This window comes from Pan troglodytes, chromosome 7 (genome assembly GCF_028858775.2).
Source record: "Pan troglodytes isolate AG18354 chromosome 7, NHGRI_mPanTro3-v2.0_pri, whole genome shotgun sequence".
NCBI classification, from domain to species: Eukaryota; Metazoa; Chordata; class Mammalia; order Primates; family Hominidae; genus Pan; species Pan troglodytes.
In genome coordinates, this window is record NC_072405.2 from 60825001 (window position 1) to 60847213 (window position 22213).

General features: G+C 39.1%; 1 protein-coding gene and 1 long non-coding RNA gene across 3 annotated transcripts in view; both read right to left on the reverse strand.

The window, feature by feature from the left end:
* Window positions 1-22213, reverse strand: part of ST18 (ST18 C2H2C-type zinc finger transcription factor) — a 303405-nt gene that overhangs the window by 146072 nt on the left and 135120 nt on the right. The window contains exon 1 of one of the 2 annotated variants that reach the window (XM_009455376.5): window positions 1-9678. This exon is cut by the window's left edge and continues 2661 nt beyond it. The exons of the other annotated variant lie outside the window; for it this stretch is intronic. The gene's annotated coding sequence lies outside the window, so the exon portion shown is untranslated. Of the gene's footprint in view, window positions 9679-22213 lie in introns of those variants that run through there. 2 annotated transcript variants of the gene reach the window in all.
* Window positions 1-22213, reverse strand: part of LOC129135712 (uncharacterized) — a 185893-nt gene that overhangs the window by 27990 nt on the left and 135690 nt on the right. The gene's annotated exons all lie outside the window — the stretch shown is intronic.

Here is a 22213-nt window from a genome sequence, read left to right on the forward strand (position 1 = left end):
AAAATGCCATACTCATTAGCAGTCACTCCCCATTCACCATACTTCCACCCACCAATTCCCTCCCTCACACCCAGGCAACCACTAATCTATTTCCGTCTTTGTAAATTTGCCAATTTTGGACATTTTATAATAATGGAATCATATAATATGTTGTCCTTTATTACTGGCCTCTTTCACTTACCACAATACTTTCAAGGTTTATCCACATTGTAGCATCTATCAGTACTTTATTTCTTTGTATTACTGATTAATATTCTATTGTTTGGATATACCACATCTTATTTATCCATCATTGATCGATGGACACTTATAAATAAGGCTACTATAAACATTCATGTACAGGTGTTTGTGTGGACATATGTTTTTATTTCTCTTGAATAACTACTTAGAAGAAGAATTGCTGGATCATTTGGTAATCCCTATATTTAATTGTTTGAGGAACTGCTAAATAGTTTTTCAATGTGTCTGCACAATATACCTTTCCCCCAGTAGTGTATAAGAGTTCCAATTTCTCTGTATCCTCACCAACACTTTTTATTGTCTATCTTTTCTATTATGGCTATTTCAGTGGGTGTGAGGTGGCATTGCACTGTGGTTTTGATTAGCATTTCCCTAATGACTAATGACACTAGCATTTTTTTCATGTGCTTATTGATCATTTGTATATCTTTTTTGGAGAACTGTTTATCCAGAGCTTTTACCCAGTTTTAAGTTGGGTTATTTGTCTTTTCATTGTTGAGTTGTAGATGCTCTTTATATATGTATTCTAGATACAAGTTTCTTATCAGATATAGAATTTGCAAAACTTTTCTCCCATTGTGTGGGCTGTCTTTTCACTTTGATGTTTTCCTTCAAAACACAAAGGTTTTTATTTTGATGAAGTCCAATTTATATGTTTCTTTAATTATTTGTGCTTTGGTGTCATAGCTAAGAAACTATTGCCAAATTCAATGTCACAAAGATTACATCTGTTTTCTTCCAAGAGTTCTAGAATTTTAATTCTTACATTTAGGCTTTTTATTCATTTTGAGTTAATATTTGCATATGCTGTGAGGTAGAGATCCAACTGCATTCTTTTTCATGTGAATATCCAGTTGTTCCAGCAACATTTGTTGAAAAGTATATTCTTTCCCTATTGAACTGCTTTGACACCCTTGTTGGAAATCCATTGATCGTAGACATGGGAATTTATTTCTAGACTCTCAATTCTATTTCATTGATGTACATATTTATCTTTATGCCAGTACCACACTGTCTTGATTACTGTAGTTTTGAAGTGAGTTTTGAAATTGGGAAGTGTGAGTTCTCCAACTTTGTTCTTCTTTTCCAGGATTGTTTTGACTATTATGGGTCCAGTGAATTTCTATATAAAACTTAGGATCAACTTGTCAGTTTCTGAAAAAAAGCCATCTGGGATTTTGATAGGGTATGTATTAAATCTGTGCATCACTTTGGGTAGTATTGCCATCTTGCAAGATTACAACTTCTAATCCATGAACATGTCTTTCCATTTATTTATTTTGACTCTTAAAAATTTCTTTCAACAATGTTTTATGGTGTTCAGAGTTAAGGTTTACACTTCTCTTGTTAAATTTATTCCTAATTGTTTTATTCTTTTTTAAGCCATTGTAAATAAAATTGGTTCCCTATGTTTATATCTTGCAGCCTTGCTAAACTTGGTTCTTAGCTCTACATAGCATTTTTAGTGGGTTCCTTGGGATTTTCTAAATACAAATCTGTATGAAAGATCATGTCATCTGCAAATGGAAATACTTTTGCTACTTCCTTTCCAATCCAGATGACTTATATTTCTTTTTATTGCTGGACTGTCTTGGTTAAAAACCCCAATATAGAGTTGAAGTGGCAAGAGCAGACACCATTGTTTTGTTCCTGATTTTATGGGGAAATACTTTGGTGTTTAGCATGATATTAGCTAATTTTGGAATTTTGAAAGCTCAGCTTAAAAGCATTTTCAACTTAAAAAGCTAACTGCTTTCTGGCATAGTAACCTGCCCTACATTGGTGTAACCCCTAGGGAGACCAAAAACAAATCCTCTACTCTAAAATTTACAAGCCTCTTGTGTGAGACCTGTCATGGTGCTTGGCCAGACCTCATCCCTAGCTGTCCCTCTAAAACCTGCTGAGACACAGCTAGAAGAGCCTGACACAGGGCATTCATTCTCTCTAGATTGGGCTATCTTGGTGACTCAGAGCATCCTTGAGGTAGTCAGTAACAGCCTGGCAGGGCTAAGTGGCAGAGTTTCCCTTTGAATACTTCAGGTTCTCATAGCAAGGGTCAACTGGACCCCAAGCTCAGTGATGCTGGAGAGGCCAAACTGCAAGTTTGACTTCTGGGTCTTCCATCTGTCATGCCAGCATTTGTGACATACTCAGTCAGATTCAGGTGTAGGCAGCACACCTAAATTCCATCTGTTGCCTGGGATTAAACCAATCAACCGCTAGACATAAGTTTATTGCCTGCCCACTTCATACTTGCAATATTTAATCTCTACATGTGGACTCTGGGTAATTCCTGGATCTATTTGCAAAAGTAGTTATATTTATAGTCAATAAGATGTATCAAAGTAAAATCAGGTATTATTAAAACCGTAAAATCAAATGACATTTTGATAATGAATGAAAGATGATAAATGATTCCCTGTTATAATGATGATGATGATGATAATGATTATATTAGCAACAGTAATGGTAGCTAAGACTTATTCTAGTGCTTATATTATGCCATGTGCTGTTCTGAGTGCTTTTCATGGGTTAATTAGGAAGCAGAGGCACTCTTCCAACTAACTTTTCCCAGTCCAAACCATTAGCCATTGAGCTAGAATTCAGACTCAGATGGTTTGTCACAGACTCCATGCTCTTAACCACAAGGCAATACTGTGAATTTCACTTATATCTACACATCCTACCAGACCAGTAAAAACCAACATGGATGTGATGAGGAAACTCTCCAGTGAATTTTTCAGTGACCCTTTTCTTTTCTTTTATCCTTTGTCATTTTTTACAAGAAATTTATACCAGTAAAAAAGGTTTCTAATGTTGCATCTTATAAACTTTTGCAAAGCTGTTATCATCTAACATAGTGAAGTTTTCTTCAAATTGATGTCATCAATAAGAAACCTTACCTATTTTTCTTTTAGCCAGTAATTCGCTCCATCAGGAGAATGAATGTGAACACTAAAATGAACATGAACATAATCTAAAATGAATATGAACACTAAAACATAGTTTACAATAAGGCCAGGAGTAAGTTATTTGCTCAGGAGTATGGTGTATCTATGTATATTTCTATACCTGTATGTATCTCTATACCTACACCTATGCCTACACCTATGGCTGCATCTATATTTGTCTGTCTATTATGTCTATATTTATATCTTTTCAATATGGCTTTCATATCAGATGGATAAAGTTCTTGTTCTTCACAAAGCAACTGAATTATATATGGTCCATGCATTTGGTACACAGCTCAATCACTCTGTCTTGTTCTTATTTATCATGTGACATGTGGCATCACCAGCTGCATGAAATCTGGCTGAAGATTCCTTTGCACACTTTATATGCCTGATGAAGTGAAGCTTTAGATCATGGACTGTAGGTGATCTGAAAGGGTTCCTGAAGTGTTTATCTACTTCATTCCTCAGCCCTCTTACTCCCTCTGGATCACATTACTAGAGCTGGAAGCCCAGCACTGGGCACACACTGGGCATGTGTAAGTCATTCTAGCTCCACAGGTCGGTAATTTCCCATTTCTATGCACACTTCCTTCTTCTATACACATACACACACTGCAATTTTTTTCTATTTAGATTGATTTGTCTTAAACTAGTTTATTCCCCTCTTTACAGAAAGGCAAGTAAGGCTTATAATGACTCCGCTTAGAAAAAAACCCACATTTCCTGGACAGATAATTTAAGTTCCAAGTTGCCTTCTAGCTGTGATTTGACATAGTAGACCACAATGTCTCAAACAAAGGATTCTCTGCAGCTTCCACAATTAGTTTTGTAAATGTGTTTGAAATAAGTGTCTTCATGACTGAATAGTTGGCATTTAACACAACAAAAAGAAAAGACAGAGCAAAAGAGGAAGAATGGTTTCAAAATGGCCCAGGCAAAACCAACAAGCCTGTTGGCCAACACTCTGAATGTCCTGGGATTGGAGGTGAGGATGATATGCTGTGCTGATGCTCAGCTGCTGCCACTGACAGCTAAAGAGGGAAGAGAAAGAGAAAACACACCTAAATAAATCATTTGCAAAGACTTTTAAAATGGGTGAAGTGTTTCCAGAGTTCACACAATATTTTTCTTACACTTTGCTGAACAGACATCATGACCAGGGGCTATTTTGGCCCTAATCCCAGGAAATGAGGCAAAGATGATAAATGATGTGATTTGGGGGACTGTCTTGGATTTGGTGAGTCTCCTGTCATTCACTATTCATCTCTGCTCTACACCATGGTTAAGAGCTTTCAATCCTATGGAAATGTTCAGTTTGTTAATGAGAATGCTCACCATTTCACTGCTGTAGGATTCAAGACCCTTTTTCATTCTCCTTGCTTGTTCTATGTTAACTTCAAAATATAAACTTTCTCAATCTTAGCAGGATAATCAGATTTTAAGATTCTAGTTCTATTGAGTCACTGACTAGTTACTGTGCTGAGAATTACTTCTCTATGCTTCCAGTTTGGTTTCTATAACACATCTACCCATCCAGGGCCCTGAGGTTCAAACAAATCTTTAAGCATTCCCACAGCTCCCCACATCCCTTTAAAAATGTCTGTAACTACCTTTCCAACCCTATTTCCAAGGCTTTGTCCCAACATTTCATCCTCCGTTATCTGGGCTTTTAACATATCCCAGGACCGAGTCTTTCTAAAAGCCCCAGAGAAATGTGTCTCATTCCAGGTCATTCTATTCCCCGCCTTCAGTATTATTTTTCTAAAAAGGAAATTCAGTGATCCCCATCCTGATGGCTTTCCTTTTCTCCCTGACAAACAATTAGACTATGTTTCCAACTGTATTACTCAATTTTCTGTTGCTATAAGAGAACACCACAGATTGGGTACAAAGTTTATGAAGCTCATGGTTTTGCAGACTGGGAAGTCCAAGAGCATGGCACCAGCATCTGCTCAGCATATGTTGAGGGGCTTCTTGCTGTGTCAAAACATGATGAAAGGATGGAAGGGGAAGAGCATGTGTGCAAAAGAGAGACCTTGCTTTTAAAACAAAGCCACTCCAGTGAGAACTAATCCACTCTTGGAATAATGGAGTTAATCCATTTATGGGGGTGGAGCCCTAATGATCCAATTGCCTCTCAAAGGCCCCAACTATCATCACCATCACAATGGCAACCAAGTTTCCAACACATAAACTTTTGGGGTACGCATTCAAACCACAGCACTGACATGCCTTTGAAGTTAGGTGTGGGTCTGTGCCAAGGCAGTGCAGCAGTATATGTATATGGAACTTCTAGTATGGCAGTAAAACCCTCCCATACAAAATCTGTAAGCTTTATTCCCTTCTACCGACTTCACAGGATGACCTCCAAAGCCACATGTTGAAGATGGCAGAGCTCCAGTGAATCTGAGTCCTGAATGACTATGTGTACCAAAGCACACAACTTTCCTCACAAAACAAGAACGCTTAAGACTATTTACATGACCAAGAAATGAACTACTTTTGTGTTTGTGTCATTGTACAATTTTTCTGCTGATTTCTAATAAAGCTAATATTACCCAAATAAATACATCTCCTATGTAAGAGTCTTTTTCACCTGTAAGATTAAGTCTGAATTTCTAAGTACCATTTGAACTTTCTCTGTTTTGCCCAAGGCTGCCTTTGCAGCTGCCTTACCTCCTACTCGCTGCACACAGACTGCATTGTTGACTTCCCTCCATTTACTGAAGGCATCATGCTCATTCTAGCCTGGGAAAAACTTTATTTAATCTTTAGACATCATATGCAAGGCATAAGTGACTGTCTCCCAGAAAACTCTTATCAAAAGGGGCCAAAACGTTTTCCACTGCTCAACTCAGCCTGTTACAAAGGTTGCTGTTTTTCTCCTGAAGCCCACATCTGTGGAGCCACCTCGACTGAAGTTGTGCCTCAGTGCTTCTGTGAAGGGCTTCTACTGTCTCCTTGGCTTTTAGTTGTCCCAGTTTGAATTCTCACAAAGAGCAGTTTAAATATAGTGCTGGTTTCCATTTCCCACACACATCCAGATTAGAGAATGATCAGTGATTAGCACATTGCAATTTGAGAAGACTTTATTCTTCTGGCATGTACAGAGAGGGTGTGGTTGCTCCTGGGCTCCTCCACCTAAACCCTCTCCCAGGTAGATATACAGATAGCTCAAGATACTTCACGCTTTGCAGAGAAAACAAGCTACCTACATAATCCCAAAATGTTAAAATAGATCTATAAACCATTGACATTGGAAGATTTTGAAGTTATCAAATGCAAGTGCTTACCCAGACCTGAATTTCACAGAACATCTCTGAAAAGGATGTATTCAAGTGACTGTGGAGGACATCAATTCTATCTATTAGCATGGCACTCTGAGTGTCAAGTGTTGTTCCTCATTTTAAACTATTGTTATGATCAATATCTTGGTGTTCTCATTTTTCTGTGTATATTTAATACTACTAATTTCTCATAATATCATGTAGTTTTTTTTTTTTGTTTGTTTGTTTTTTTTTTTTTTTTTTTTTTTTTTTTTTTTTAGTAGAGATGGGGTTTCACTATGTTGGCCAGGCTAGTCTTGAACTTCTGACCTTAGGTGATCCACCTACCTCAGCCTCCCAGAGTGCTGGGATTACAGGTGTGAGCCACAGTGCCTGGCTTTTTTTTTTTTTTTGAGACAGAGTCTTGCTCTGTCACCCAGGCTGGCATGCAGTGGCACGATCTTCACTCACTGCAACCTCTGCCTCCTGGATTCAAGCTATTCTCCTGCCTCAGCATCCTGAGTAGCTGGGATTACATGTGTGTGCCACCTCACCTGGCTAATTTTTGTATTTTTAGTAGAGACGGGGTTTCACCATGTTAGCTAGGCTGGTTGTGAATTCCTGACCTCAAGTGACCTGCCCGCCTTGGCCTCCCAAAGTTCTGCGATTATAGGCGTGAGCCACCACACCTGGCAATACCACATAGATTTTTTATAAGTGAAATCTATCAGAGTTCTGTTTAGTTATTGTACACTCTTTAAAACAGTGATGTTTTTCAACTGAATTTACATCCAAGTGTTTTAGGGTATGGTGTCCTAATTCTTGAATATTAAGTAATAAGATTTTAAGAAAATTGATACCCATGTGGAAATTATAGAGATGCCTTCTTCTTATCAATGAATCTAGTGTGAAAATCACTGCAAATCATGTTTCACACATCTGGGGTTTAAAAATTACCCATATCAGCCAATTAAAACATTTCTCTAAGATTTTCTTGGAATTCAGTTCAGCAAAACAAAGCTCTAGTCTTTCTTGGGTGGCTGAGATATTTATCTGAAGCTATGGACACTAGCAGGAGAGAATGAAGCTCATTTAAAAAAAGAGAAATCCAGACACAAGAGGCTTAAGGGATAAAGTTCCTGGTTTTAATCATTTCTGAAACTCAAATACATTCCTGCCCTTCCCATGAAACCTGACTTTTGTCCTCATGGTTTGAATTATTAGAATTCTGTCCTTGTGAACAAGAGTCCGGATAAATACATAGTATTTAAGTGCAAGAAATTGAGTAATATTCAAGAGCATGTTTTGAAAATGAGAGAACAAACAGAAGTATACTGAAGACAAATCTAGACTGCCCAGGACACCTGCATCTAAAGATGCTCAAAGAGTTAAGAGACAGCTTAGAGGAGAAGTTCTGGCTTAGGGGAAAAGTGAGAAGGTGGCCTTCAAACACCAGTGATTTCTGCAAATTTTTGTCTGTAATTGTTTGTTTTCTGGAAAACGTTTCTTCCACCTGGTCCCAAATACTCCTCTCTAGTCTCTTAGTGGAGAATGAGACAAAGTACCTGCTACCAAGAAGCTTAAATTCCAGAATAAACAGAAAAACAAATGAGTACAAGATGATGGCTGTGCGTGAAATAAAGCTGCACGATGGAGCTGAGAATGACTGGGTAAGAGTGGGACTAATGATGGAAGGTATCACTGAAAAGATGATGTTTGTTACCTGAAAGACTAAACACCTGAGGGCAGACAGCCACAAGCACAGGACAAGGCAACTGCCGAAGCCCTAATGAGATAGAGCAGGAGCCTGGTATATTTGAAAGAAAATAGGAAGAGCCTCCGGTGCAACAGGTGAACAATGGGGAGAAGAGGAAATGAGGTCAGAGACCTGGCAAGGATCCTGTGATTTGGGGTTTAAGGCTGCGCCAAGGTGTTTGGATTTACTGTAAGTGTGATGGGAAGTTATGGGAGGGCTCCAGCTAGAGGATAAACACAATCTGACTTCTGTTTTTAGAAGATCGCTCTAGCAGCAGTATGGAGAATAAATTGAAGGGAGACAGAGGGCAAGCAAGCTGACCAATGAAATGACATTGAAACAAAGCAGGCAGCCAGAGGCAGCTTATGTTCTAGAAGGGTGGCCATGGAGATGAAGAAGTATGGTCTATTCAGGAAATAGTTTGGGAATAGACTCCACAGAATTTGCTGGTGGTGAGATAAGAAATACTTCTTTTTTGGGATTTGAACAGCTTCATGGAGGGTAGTTCATTTAGCATCAAAGGGAAACTGAAAGAAATGTCCTGGTGGGTTAGGAAAATAGAGTTATCTTGTAGCCATGATAAAATTAAGAATAAAATTACTATTTGGGAATAATTCTGGACTTTAGTGGAAAGTCTCATTTGGAATTTGGGTGTCATAGCCATGTAGCTAGTATTTCAAGATAAAGGGACTGGATAAGATTCCACAGGGAGCCTACAGTGAGCAAAGAACAGAAATCTAAGGGCCACACCATAGAACAAGCTCATATTTAGGGACAAGCACAGGAGGTGATGCCAGGAGAGGAGGCTGAGCAGAAGTCACAGATGTCAAGAGGAAACCGTTGATTAAGAAGGAGCACGTGGTTAACTGTATCAAGTACTGGCAAGGAGTCAAATTAGTTGAGGATAGAAAAGATTATTGAATCGGCAATTTCAGGTCAATAATGTGGTCAGATACTATTTAAACTATGCAAGAGCAGTTTTGGGAATGGTAAGGTTGTCAAAAACAATTAAAGGGAAAAATGCTATTTTAAGGATAAAATGCAATGATCTGAGAGAAAGCCAGGATGCCCGGAAATGGAGGCTGGTCTGATGGATCTTTCAGGATGTGTTACTGTGGCAGAGAGCAGAGTAATAGGGATGTAAGTGTAGTTGGATATGGGACCAGGGAAAAGCTTCTTTAAACTGGAGATGTTGTTTGTGCTCAAGACACCAGAGAAGGACAAACTGCTAGTGAAATAGAGAGAGGGTATGGTAACAGGAGCAAACCCTTGAAGAAGTGGACAGGTGTGGAATCCATTGCACACATGAAGAGAATGTATAGATTTAGGATGGCAGGCAGATCTCACAGGGGAAGGATCGCAGAGTTTCTGCCACTTTTATTTTTTATTTTTTTGAGACAGAGTCTCACTCTGTTGCCCAGGTTGGAGTGCAGTGGCGTGATCTCGGCTCACTGCAGCCTCCACCTCCCAGGTTTAAGTGATTCTCCTGCCTCAGCCTCCAGAGTAACTGGGATTACAGGCATGTGCCACCACGCCTGGCTAATTTTTTTGGATTTTTAGTAGAGATGGGGTTTCACTATGTTGGCCAGGCTGGTTTCAAGCTCCTGACCTCAGCCTCCCAAAGTGCTAGGATTACAGATGTGAACCACCGCACCTGGCCTCTTCCACTATTTCTTAGAGGAGCAAGAAAGTGTTGGTGGCTTGGGATTAGAGGGGGCTATAAAGCAGTCCCCTTTCTCTGCAGCTCTGTGCCTCTGGGTCACTGCAGGTGCAGAGCTGAGGGGTCTCTGGAGAGGAGAAAGATTAAGTCTTAAGCTGGTGAATACAATTGAGGGCAGGTGCAGCAGAGGGCTGGGGTGGCCCTGAAGGGGTGTAATGATGAGTCATGGGTACCTGTGCTTGGAAAGGCTGGGGAAGTCATCACAGGGGAGGGGATGCTTGGAATGACTTCTGCGATGGTGCACTCCTTGGTGACAATAAAGTCACAGGTATGACAGTGGGGATGAACCCTGAGGGGTTTAGCAGGTAAGACCCTAGGAGGTGAGGAGGTGGGGAATGAGAGGCTGTACTTTAGGAAGCCAAGCATGGTGCCAAGAGTGGTATTAGGAGGGTGAGAAAGAGGACCCTGGGCTGGGGCTGGAACCGTCCGGGAATATGTGGGAGTATGCAGGAACCAGCAACAAGGAACAGCAAGGGGCCTTTAGAGAGCAGGATCTTGCAATAAATAGGAATGTTGGAAATTTGCAGGAGAAGATATAAGTTGAAAGTAGCAATGGGGAGCAAGACTGTCAGCTCTCCTTCAAACTTAGAGATAAGCTAAAAAAAAAAAAAAAAAAAAAAAAACCCAAAACCCTCTACACTCCCCTTGGAGATTTAGTGCTGACAGTGTCTTCGGAAGACAGTGCACTAAAAGTTCCACATCTCCAAGAGCTTTAGCATTGAATGGGGAAAATATATACCTATTCTTAGCCAAACAAAAAAGCACAGTGGAATAATTATTATGCAGCCTGTACTTAAGATAAGTGTTATACGTTTCCTTTGCTACAGAAAAAATGTTAAGCACAGAAAAAATGTTAAGCGGGGTATTCTCTCAACACACTTCACCTGGGAATCCACGGAGAGCCCATGGCTGCCAGGCTTGGTGGCAAAAAGCAGAAACTTCTGGCTGCCAGGTCTTGAGCTGATCTTAGACACATTCTTTCTGGGAATTCCTCAACTGCTGTCTCATTTCCACTTTCATCTCAGCATCTAATTCATCTAGGGCAGACGTCTGAGATCAGAGTGAGATTAATAGGACACAGACCAGGAAAATACACATAAAGATCATAGTTCACCCCAAAATATGAACGTGGTGACTTATTGTTATTTGTTTACCCTCATCAGCAAGTTCCCCTTGGGAAGAATAGAATGCATTAGGAATGTGTCAAATACTGAGAAATATCAGAGAGCATTTTGGTCCAGTGTGAATGGGTCTGTACATCCTAAAATGAATCCTCATCCTTCTTTATCTCCAGCAACTGAGTGATAATGAAGACAGCAATCACAGCCTTCCCAGGTCTTCTCCTATTCAAAGAGTTGTCTGCAAGTTTTAAGTGTGTTTCAACTACTGTACTAATATTGACAAAAGATATATAGACTAGCTCCTGACTCAACAGGTTTTAAAAGCTCGAGCATACCAAGGACACACATGAAGGAAGAGCTCCTTCCCAACATTCAGCACGCCTGGCTCATTCTACAGATGGCTGCGTGGGGACAGAGAAGCAGAGAAGAGCTTCTGTCTATCTATCTATCATCTCTATCTATCTATCTACCTATCTATCTATCTATCTATCTATCTATCTATCTATCTATCTTACTATCTATCATCTATCTATCTATCTATCTATCTATCTATCTATCATCTATCTCTATCTACCAATATATTGTTTGCTTAGAAAGAACTTACAGCAGCTTATAGGAATTCTTGAAATGCACATATGTGTAATAAATCTAGATGAGGGGTAAAGGAAGAAAAAGCCAAGCTAGGGGACATAAAAGAGACCAGGCATACAGCTGAAGAATACAAGAACGCAGAGCCGAAATCCCTGAATCCTTGGGGCTGGAGGGTGGCACATGCTGTCAACATTGCTGTAAAGCTTCTCGACAAGCACCATGTAAGGGGCACCTGTTACACAGCTCACAGCACCCACAAGGTCACAGCAGACCTGCTGCTTGGGGGAAGTGCAGCTACTCTTGGCACTGAGGTCAGACTGAATGTTTGTCTCACTCTGCAGAACACAGCGGGCAGTGCCCTCCGCAGCATCTTCACAGCACACACAGCACGTTTTGATGCTGTTCCTCAGTATAGAATGCTGACATCAATGCGTGGAGTCCAAACTGAACAGTTCTACTGCTGTAACTTAATCTAGGAAAATATTTTAGACTACCCAGGATATTCTTCAAACACTATCACTAGATATTACTTCTATCAAAGATGTAGGCCAATGCTGGGCGGCAATGACTTTACACCTGAATAAGTGACCCATCACCCTCTATCTGGATGTGGACTGAGGGTTTACACCCAGGAAACCATTCTGATGAATTTTGTTGCAGAGATAAATGGGTGAATGCATTCTCACATAGCCTGAATCCGATGGTTTTCTCCAGGAAAATAGTGATGACAGGTGTAACCGGATGCCCCATTCCAAGGGGTAAGACTAATGTAGTTCTGGGAAACCAGGCTTCAGAAAGATCTGCAGGTTGTCACTTAATAGGATGTTAGAACTACATGAAGGCAAAATCTGTGTCACTGCTACAGACATTCCTGAGACAATACTAGCTGCCTGTTAGGCCACCAAGCAGCTGGGCTAGGTGTGAGTTCAGTGCAAATAAGGGTGACTCCATGCAACCAGAAGCCACGTGTTGGAGTGGTCTTTGGGCAAATTAGAGTGCATTATGAGCTGTTTGGATTCTCCTCTGAGTGATTCTTCCATGTATAGTTTGAGTGCCAGGAGGAGAGTGACCCTTTTCTCTGCACTGCCAATTTCATGGTGGGATTATGTCATCAAAATGGGAGACGGTCCTTAGAAATCACTGAGAATTATTTTACAGATGCCCTTATTTTACAGATGAGGAAGTTGATAGAAGTTGGCATGGGCCCAGTTTACTAGGCTGTATGTTGGATCTCTGACCCAGAATCTAATGTCTTTTATTCCAGCACTCTCTGCAGAAACATTCTCTCTTACAAGTTCAGGGATGGAAACTCTTCCGAGTGAGTCTGTGAAGCTCTTAAAACTTATGTCAAGGTCATCCTTGAGTTTAAAAAACAACTTGTGTTAATCATGGCAAAACCACATTTTTTTTCCCCTGTAACTGATCTATATTTTTAATGAGTTAGTTTCCCCTCTCCGACACATGTAATATTTTTCTAGAGAAAATTTGGAAAATAAAATATAAAAGAATGACAATAATTTGTTTTATTTTCCTACAGAATTTCTCCCATGGGAAAATGTTTTTCTTCTTTTATATTGTTGTGAATATATTACATATAAAATTTTACCTTTTAACTTCACTTAACCTCATAGCATAAGAGTTAAATCGTCTAAACTCTGTAAAAATCATTTTAGTGGATGACGTCAACACACTTAATTTCATCAAATGTTTGCTCTGTGATAAGCTCAATCATTCCCCCGCTGTGCTCCAGGGGCTTTTCAGTGGCTCCCCATTATAAACAATGCTGTGATGGGCATCCTTGCTTGAAAATGTCTTTTTCCCTTTTGTGTGTGTATGGTGAGAACACTCACGATCTTCCCTCTTCGCAAATTTTAAGTATATAGCACAGCATTGTTACCTGAAGTCCCCATGCCATGCTTTAGATCTTTAAAACCTACTCATCTTGCATAATTGAAACTTAAAAATTACTAAGTCTGTGACATGATGGATATGAAATTAGTCTGATTGTAGTGATTAGTATACAATGTATCCATATAACAAATCATCATGTTGTACACCCTGAATATACACAACTTTGAAAAACGCATCTTCCAAGAAAAAAAAGTAGGTAAGTGGTTGTTTGGGGGTGGTGCAGGGGTAAGGGATGATAACTGAAGGGTACATTTTTTTTTGTGGTAGTGATTATGTTCTAAAATTGATAGTGGTGAAGTGTACACAACTCTGCAAATTTATTAAAATCCATTGAATTGTGCACTTTAAGTGGGTGAAGTGTGTATTATGTGAATTATGACTCAATCAAGTGGTTATAAGTTTTGTTTTTTTTTTTTTTGAGATGGAGTCTCGCTCTGTCACCCAGGCTGGAGGGCATCTCGGCTCACTGCAAGCTCCTCCACCTCCCAGGTTCACGCCATTCTCCTGCCTCAGCCTCCCGAGTAGCTGGGACTACAGGCGCCCGCCACCACGCCCAGCTAATTTTTTGTATTTTTAGTAGAGATGGAGTTTCACTGTGTTAGCCAGGTTGGTCTCGATCTTCTGACCTTGTGATCCGCCCACCTCAGCCTCCCACATAGGGTTATACATTTTTAAAGTCTCTTTCCTTATTTACAATTATCTCGAAAAAGATTTTTAAAAATAAAAATACTGCACCAAAGTGTATCCATGTATTTAAAGTGTTTGATACCCTCTTCCAGATTGCATTCCACTACAGTGGTACCAATGCACACTGCCACCATGGATCCAGGAGAGACTTTTCCATTCTCTTTCCAATAGTGAATCCATAGTGCTGTTGAATAGCTTTCAAATCTCACCAAGGCATTATTCCTTGCCATGTTTAACATCTAGGGGCTTACCAATATATACTCAATACCACCACTTCGTATCTCTTCCCCAATTTTCCCTCCCTGAAAGCGCATGGAATCATGAAATCTAAGGTTTTTGCAGGAAACAGATCTCACAGAAGTCATGAGTATGAGTACCCACGTAGTTTATAACAATGGTTTTCCTTTAGTTTCTCTGTTCTCCACCCATGCGTTATTAATACCTCCAAATGACATTCAGACTGCGATTCTGTCATTTATCTTCCTTCCTAACATATTCTCCTTTAAGTCATCATCTCCCTGAAGACAGTAGCTATTTTTTACACAACTGCTGTGCTTTGTACAGTGTTTAATACTGAGAAGAAGCTGTTCAACAAATGTTTGTGGATTACACAGACAAATGAACAAATGCTTTCTTACTGGTGCTGCAAGTAACTTCAAAATAAAGTTTTGGTCTATTCACTTCTTAAAGGCTAAAGTTAGGTTTATATATTTCGCCATCAAATCAAAGAGAGAGCAAGAGGACATGCCTAAAGTATTTGCAGATTAAGTCAGAGGAGTGGTTCATAAAATGTTGAATACATGACTTTCTTCCCTAAGAACTATCTGGAGACTCTTATCTTACTCCATACAGAAAAATCAGCTTAAAATGGATTAAAGCCTTAAATGTAAGACCAGAAACTGTAAAACTCCTAGAAGAAAACAAAGGGGAAAAGTTTCATGGCATTATTCTTGGCAGTGATTTCACGGGCATAACACCAAAAGTACAGGCAACAAAAAACAAAAATAAACAAATGAGACTAAGTCAAACTGAAAAGCTTCTGCACAGGAAAGGGAACAATCAACAGAGTGAAAAGAGTGGGAGAAAATATTTGCAAGCCAAAAATATGACAAAGGGTTAATCTCCAAAATATATAATGAACTTCTACAACTCAATAGTAAAAAATAATCTAATAACCCAATTTAAAAATAGCCTAAGAACTTGAATAGACATTTCTCCAAAGGAGACATGCAAATGGCCAACAGATATATAGCTATAGACATAGATATAGATATAATGTTCACCGTCACTAATCATCACGGAAATGCAAATTAAAATAATGAGACATCACCTCACACCTGTCAGGATGGCGATTATAGACAACAACAAAAAAGACAACTGTTGCAAGGATATGGAGAAAAGGGAACCCTTGTATACTGTGGGTAGGAATGGAAATTAGTATAGATTCAGCCATTATGGAAATCAGTATGGTGGTTCCTCAGGAAAATTAAGAATAGAACTACCATATGATCCAGCAATCCATCTTCTGGGTATATATCCAGAGGAATTAAAATCAGGATCTCAACACTCCCATGTTCACTGTAGCATTATTCACCATAGTTAAGATGTGAAAACAACCTTCATAAATGACAAACACTGCATTCCACTTATGTGAGGTTGTCTAAAATAGTCAAATTTGTAGAATCAAATAATAAGATGGAAATTATCTGGGAGGGGAAAGAAATGGGGAGTTATTCATCAATGTGCATAAAATTTCAGTCAAGCAAAATGAAATAAGCTCTAGAGATCTGCTATACAACACTGTACCTAGAGTCAACAATAATGTGCACTTAAAAACCCGTTAAGAGAGCAGATTTCAGTTAAGTGTTTTCAACACAACAATTATTTTAAAGACTATATGTTTAAAAGAAAAAGATTGGAAAGGTTCTGAAAAGAGCCAAAAAGCCCATCTGAATTACTAACATCACATCCATACCTATGTTAAGCAGCAGTTGGACAGCTTTATCTGTCATCCATCTGAAACCAGCCTGAGTTGCAGTCTAAGCTGGGAATCGTGGAGAGGGGAGGACAGGCTGAGCCCAAATTATACTCATGTGTGGTCAATAAACATTTAGTAGAATAAATTAAATTTGAATAAAAAAGAACTATCTGGAGAATTTCAACACAACAGAAGAAAATTTACAAAAGTTGTAATTCATAGGAGATCTTAATAAAAATCGTTTTGAAACCTGAGAGCCCCCAGACCCCCAAATGCCATAATAGCATAATGAGTTGCATTTCTAGAGCACAATAGTACGGGTTAACTCAGAATATTCCACAATTCCCCACATCTAAGAGTTACAGTCAACTCTAACATCATATGCACTCAGTTTTTCCAGCTTAAAAGTATACAAGGATCTGTCAACAGAAGGCTTTTATTTCTTTTACAACAAGAGAACACTGTTTATAATATGACACTGGCTGCTCAGGCAAAATGGGTTCTATTAGAACTAATTTAATTTTCCATAAGTTGGTCTATTTGCATTTTGAGTCCCCAGTTAGATGACTAGGTGCTACTTTACAGATTGATCTTGTTTCAAGCTCCAGTGTATGGACAATGCTTAATCAGTGTGTATATCAGAAAATAAACATAATCATCAAGCACACTAATTAAGCCTAGAAAATGTTGCAACATGCATACAGTGTATGGATTAACAAGGCAATTCATTAAAATCTTAATTACAAATACTATATTTCTCATACATTTTTTTCCACAATGCTTCAGATGAGTTCAGCAGTTCTGTAACCCATTGACACTACTCTCTTAAGTGAATTTCTTTTAAATCATGACACATCTGTGTATCCTCTCTACACTGAAGGCCTCTATAGTAATAACACTTCCGGCCTTAAACCAGATAACCTGGCAAACTTTTTAAAAGAAGCTAAAGAAGAACAGGCCAACTGTTAATAGAAAGCTTGAAAATAATTGAAACTAAAAGATGGAAATGTATCAAATGCAATCATCACTAAACAGTATCCTATTTCCACACTTTCACTCCTGAAATGTAATGATTGATATTTAGGTGCTACACAGAATTCCTTTAGAAGAAAATACATCAAAAAAGGTTAACATAAAATATGTTATGTAGATAAAATGTTTTACGTAGATAAGACATTCACACGTGTATATACATATATATGTTAAATACTAGAAATGTATGTATATATGTAAAATATACATTTCCTTTATCTGCAAACTTAGCTTTGAGCAATCAGTTATTTCGCAAGCAAAATTTCAGTAATGAGTGTAACAGAAATAGGAAAAAGAGTTGTATGATGTTTCAGTGGCAAATTTCTTTTTTTTGTTCTGTCAAAAATCAGCCATTTCCTAAAAATATGTAATAAGTGGGGAAAAGGAGACAAGGGTAGGTCCTGTTTGCTCCATCTTCTTCAACACCTTAATTCATGCATGCACTGACGTGTTTTCATAGTCACATTGTATTGCATTGTAGTTGCACATAGTTTTGATATGCAACAAATCAATTTTCAAGGAACAATCACATTAATAAGTAACAACCCAATTTTTAAAACTTGTCCAGATTTCCAGTCATGTTTTGGAGTCTATAAAAAACGGTTAATTTCATAGTTTAATAATTCTCATATTTTTCCCTTTTCCCCAATTTTTTGTTTCAAAGAAAGCTGTTTATTTATGAAAGAGTGTCATTTTGTTTAAACTTCACCTTTTTACTTAAGTGTGGGAAATATACAGAACATTGTTTATATTTTTATCTTAAGCCAAGTCAAAAGGCACCAGAGCTTTTTGACATTTTAATTCTGATTTTTTAAACTGAGAATGTTACTTATTCCTCCAGATTAAAAACTTGCCAGCATTGGCAGGTTTGGTTTCTGTATGATACACCAAAAGCAAAAGCCCTAGACATTCACCAATATCAGTTTTAAATTTAAATACTTAAAAATAATTTAATGAAAGAGCTTCCATATTTTTTTTTACTTCAAGCAAAAACTAAAAATAAACCTTAACTATTGAACCCAGAAATAGGGAAACTACGTGAGTAAATAAAAACTTGTGACCTTGTGAATAGCGACAACACTGTCTTCTACTATCTAGATCATGATGTTGCCTATTATGTCCTTTTAAAAAGTAAATTATAAATAAAATGAGACGGATGACTTTTGCTAAAGTTCAGTTCAAGTTTAAATTCATTTGTTTCAGTTTATCAACTTTGAAGCGATTTTGTCTCAGGGCATTTGGTGTGTCATATCATCAAGCTTTGCAAATTCAATCCATCACAGCTGAAGGTCCAAACCATAATAATTTCTTCATTATGAAATGCAAGTGCACGGAAAGTAGATGTGTATCTAGGGTAAATTATTATCCTCTAACTAAAAAGTTGGAGGAGTTATAGAAAATAAGCTATGGTTTTTAGAAACTAAGCAGACATATCTGTAAAATGAAAATGTTAGAATAAATCATTTAATATTTTTTAGGAGGAGGGCATCACATACCATTTTGTGAAGCCGATAAAACCTGCGAGCCCTGTTCATGAGTAAATCTGCACAGTTACCAAGATGAGATTCTTCATAGCACTGTGAGACGGTGCTTCTCATGCCCACACCTCATAAGGGACACAAGAGAAAACAACTGGAAGTCCCCTAAATTTAGGAGGTCAGAGCCCATCAGTATAGCAAGCAGCAAGAAACAAATGTGAGAAGCACTTCTTTATGGACCCAGGAAAACACACCACCCTACCCCACACAACACATACACACACCATATGCATACCACATCCTACACATCATACATACAGACCATACATACCACATACCCCCCACACACACACCACATGCACACTGCACACCAGACATCACACATACACATCACACATGTAAGCCACACACCACACACATGAAACACACACCGCACCTATCACATACCACACACACACCACATGCACACCACGCACCACACGTACCACATACACACCACACAGGCAAACTACACACCACACACACCAAACACACACCACATACACACACCCTATACATACCACACACACACACAAACCACATGCACACCATACACCACACATAGCCCATACACACCACACAGGGAAACTACACACCACATACACCAAACATACCACATACACACACCCCATACATACCACACTCACACACCACATGCACACATACCACACTCACACCATATACCATACATCACACATATACGCCGCACACACCACGCACACACACACCACACACACACATCACACATGCAAGCCACACACCACACACATCAAACACACACAACATACCACATGCATACACACCACACATACCACACAGGCATACCATATACCGTACATCACACACACACACCACAAACTACACATATACCACATAATCACACACTACACACACCACACACACCATGCATACACATACCACACACCACGTACCACATACACACATACCACACAGACACCACATACCACACCTCAAACACACCGCACCTCACACATACACACCATACATGCACACCACACACACACACCACATACTACACATACACCATACATTCACATACACACACCACACCCACACACCACACACAACACATGCACACCAAATACAAGATGACCTCTATGAAACCAAAAAAAGGAAAGTTATTTTCCCAGTTCTTTTAGGAAAATTATGCTGGACATTCCAGGAGCCTATGTTGTGTGGCAGGAGGCAAACACCTTGCCTCAGTGAGGACTCAGTCCCTCCTAGTGCCCCTCTGCCCATTCTCTCTCTGATCACGCACCCCCAATGCCACCACAGCAGATCAGCTCAATTACCATCAACAAAACCAAGTCCATGCCTCTAACTCCACAAGGAGTTAAATACTCTGACTATTTTGAAGGCGGAAAGTAAAGAATTATCTACCCAAATTATAAAACCTATAAAATCTTTTTTTTTTTTTTTTGAGACAGAGTTTTGCTCTTATCGTCCAGGCTGGAGTGCAGTGGTGCGATCTCGGCTCACTGCAACCTCTGCCTCCCGGGTTCAAGCGATTCTCCTGCCTCACCCTCCTGAGTAGCTGGGATTACTGGTGCCCACCACCACGCCCAGCTAATTTTTGTATTTTTAGTAGAGACGGGGTTTTGCCATGTTGGCCAGGCTGGTCACGAACTCCTGACCTCAGATGATTCACCCACCTTGGCCTCCCAAAGTGCTGGGATTATAGGCATGAGCCACAGTGCCTGGTCAAAGGCTATAAAACCTTATGTTTCAGCTGTGTTGGAGACCTCTTAGGTCAGAGACTGCCTGAAGGACTGCAGAAGGCATGGGGTGGCGAGGTGCTGAGAGAGGCCTCGGGAGCCGCAGCAAGCGCTCTGGATGTGAGAAACAGAGACCAGCTAAAGACACTCGTCACCATCACATCCACTCCTGCTCATCTCACATCCACTCCTGCTCATCTCGACCCTGGTTCTTGGGTGACATCATAAACCACCTCTAGTCCTCTCCTTATTCCAGCCCCTGAACTGTGGAAATCATGGATCTTTTCTTTATCTTAAAGCATGATGATACCCCCCAATAGCAGAATGTAGTACTTTTCTCCACTTTCTTCCACTGCAATGTTGAGATTTCTAACCAAGGAAAGAATGTACCATATCATGATGTTCTTAGACTGCAGAAGAAATGTATTAAATATCATTTTATCTATGTTTGTGGTTTTGATCATCTATGTTTTGCCTCATTGGAAGGAGGATTTAATAAATATGCTCTTAAAAACATGCTAAACATATAAAATACTGTATTTATTCATCAAGGTGAATAACTTTAAGAGTAGAAACAAACTTAGTAGATGCTTAATCTCACCATCAGCAACACTTAGAAATCATAAAATAACAAAAGCATTTTAGGTCATCTTTTAACTTAAGGATTACTTAAAAGTTCTACGTTTTCCAGGTCTTGTTGCTGAGATGAATATATTTTCATATGAAGAAAAAGTGATCCTTTGAGACCATTCTATCTCATAATCTTTTATTTTCTGTGTTATCAGAACAACCACACAGAACTGATAGCAATTCCATTATTGGTAACAACCATAAAATAGAAAATGGGTAATTGGAGTCAACAGGACACATCATTAGGTTTTGCATAATATTGTATAAATGCACAAAATAGTATAAAATTAATTAATTTTATAAAGATACAATATATTTTAGTAGACAGAACTTCCTAGCTGATAATAACAATACCACATTTACTAATGACTCTGAAAGCTACACATTTTGCCTCGCTTACCTTGAGCTGGGTGCTGTGGATTTTAATCTAAACGTTGACAGCATCCTCGTAACAGATTTTAGGCCAGGAATGAGCATAATGATTGTCCCCTGACAACATACGTTCTGGGAAAGAGCTTTCTTCACAGAGGATGATAAGGCATTATGTAGATTCCATTTGCTGGGCAATATGGAGAGTCAATGGTGTAAAAATAAAAACACCTTCTCGTGTAAAATAAATGAATATACAGAATATTTTTAAACATAGGCAAAATTATTAAATAACATATACATGTGAGGAAGAAAGGAAGCTGACAGATATCTGGGGGACATCTACCAACCTCTGGTTCCCTGGAGCTCTGGTTTTAGCTCACTCTGCAAAGAGAATGGAGATAAAGCCTAAAGCTATTCAATTTGGGAAGGAGATTTGGAGATACCACCCCTTTTCCCTCTACCCCTAACCCCTGCTCCTTGGGAAGCCCAGACCCTTGGAAAGAAATGCTCATTATGAAAAGAGAACTAGAAAAAAACCACAAGCACACACACAAACAAACACACTTGCCCTACCAAGAGTAACTGAAAGAAAACTGTCATGCCTCGGATCTGGCTCTGAGAAAAGGTGGAAAACCAGCTACCTAGATATGCAGAGTAAAAATCCCACCTTCAAACAATAATAATAACTTGTAACAAGAATTC